The 1,946-nt window shown below is 49.3% G+C and overlaps 1 pseudogene; it reads right to left on the bottom strand.

Moving 5' to 3' along the window:
* Positions 1-801: 801 nt before the first annotated feature.
* On the bottom strand, positions 802-1,626 carry LOC135320833 (large ribosomal subunit protein P1-like; annotated as a pseudogene).
* Between the last annotated feature and the right edge of the window lie 320 nt (positions 1,627-1,946).

Here is a 1,946-nt window from a genome sequence, read left to right as displayed (position 1 = left end):
ACGGAGGCCACTGGTAGCAAGAAGAACTTTAATTTCGGGGAGATGGGGAGGGAATGTCTAGTTCGGAGCCAAAAGCTGTTGTCCTGTTAAGAGCCAACACCATCTATTGTTTCAAAAAAAAAAAAAAGTTCAAAATGGTAATATGTGAGGAAGTAGCTGAGTTTTGTATAAAAAAAAAAAACAAAACGAAGAAGAAGCTGAAGGTGCCTCTCTTGTGCAGCAAGTGACCCTGAGATGAAAAGACTTACAGGGATGGACAAAAAGGTAAGTCTTCCCCATGGCTGTACATATTTTTAATAAAAAAATAAGATAATTTATTCTTCCTGTGCTCCATTTACAGAGACTCTGTGACATGTTCTTTTTATCTTCTGAGTGCAAACATATAGAGGCACAAGGCAGCAAGAGAAATGCAAAATCACAGCTGTTCTAACCCAGACACTTAGAGTTAGAAAGTGCCTGGGGCATACTCCACCCTCCGGCCAGCCACACGAGGCATCACTGAATCAGCGGGAAGAGGCTGTAGGTCTGACCGCTTAGATGTCCCTCATCCGTTCCGTCTGAGCCAGTTAATTCCCCTCCTCTGAAGCCACCTTTTCCATCAGCGTCACATCCGTCCACACAAAGATAGTTGGGTGAGTCTCACATTAGACAATAAACTGGTAAATTACTCCCTCTTGTTTTACATCTGCACTAAGGCTAACCAGGCTTCAGGTCCGTTGTTGCTGTTACTTTTTTTTTTTTTAATCAAGACCAACAGCAGCAAAGAACTCAGCTTTTTATTGAATGTGTTCCTGCAAAGGTTTAGTCAAAAAGCCCAAGGCCCATGTCATCATCAGACTCCTCGATCCGTCTTTCTTTGCTTCCGCTTTCTCCTCCTTGGCGGGGGCGGCACGGCGGCGGGGGCGGGGCCCGGCGGGGGCGGAGCCTGGAGGGGGCGGGGCCCCTGTGGGGGCGGTGCCGGATGCGGGGGGGGCGGGGGCGGGGGGCGGTGGCCACCGGCCCCCAGGTTGCAGATGAGTCCGCCGGTGCTGATGTTGGCCAGCGCTTCTGCAAACAAGCCAGGCCAGAAAAGTTCGGCATTCACACCGGCTGCTTTAACGGGCATTGAGCTTGTCCTCCGTGACCGTCACGTCATCGTGGTGCGGAAGGAGGGCCGAGCAGATGCAGGCGAGCTGGGAGACGAGGCCGGGGCGCGGCGGGCGCCGTGCTGAGCTTCGGGGGACACGGGGGCCTCACCCCACCACGGCCTTAGCGCCCTCAGAGGGACCGAGCACCTTGGCAGCTGAGCAAAAAAGGTCCTTTGTTGTCTTGAAGTTGACATAAGCTGAGTTTTAGAGCTATCCATACAATCTATAGTTTTGAGTCAAATAGATCAACAGAGTAGAGGGATAAAAAACCAAAACCAAAACAAAACAAAATGACCATCCAATCTATTATTTTCAACAACCAGAAGAGTCAAACCTCAGCATCCTGTAATCCTATGTAAACAGGTCCACCGAGTATTCGACTTTGACCTGGAAGCTTCCATCTAAGGAGAAGGGGCTCATGTGACATGTGACATTCTTACGCCTCAGCAAAGTACAGCTCCATGTCCTTCAGAGGCAGCCCTATTGCGGGCTGCGTCATTCACGTCCGTCTCACACACAAGTGTAAATAGCATTTTTCACTGCACGGATATCACCACAGCCGCAACCAAATTAACCTTGAGTGTAACACTCAGCGTGGCGGTGAAGCCTGCTTCTTAGAGACTGCAGGAGGCACCCAGGGAAAACGAGGAGAAATCAGTGCATGTCACTTATTGCAAAGGTTGGAATGTACTCTTTTTCTGGTGACATCAGTGCGTGTGCCATGATTCTTGGCTACGTGAACATTAAATTCCTTTATAATTATGCTTCATCTGTATTCATGCTGGGGCATAGCTCAAAATATTTGGGTTCACACGTGAC

Source organism: Camelus dromedarius, unplaced genomic scaffold (assembly GCF_036321535.1).
Source record: "Camelus dromedarius isolate mCamDro1 unplaced genomic scaffold, mCamDro1.pat HAP1_SCAFFOLD_123, whole genome shotgun sequence".
Taxonomy (NCBI): domain Eukaryota; kingdom Metazoa; phylum Chordata; class Mammalia; order Artiodactyla; family Camelidae; genus Camelus; species Camelus dromedarius.
The sequence above is the reverse complement of the archived record's forward strand: the minus strand, read 5'-3'. Positions and strand labels throughout refer to the sequence as shown.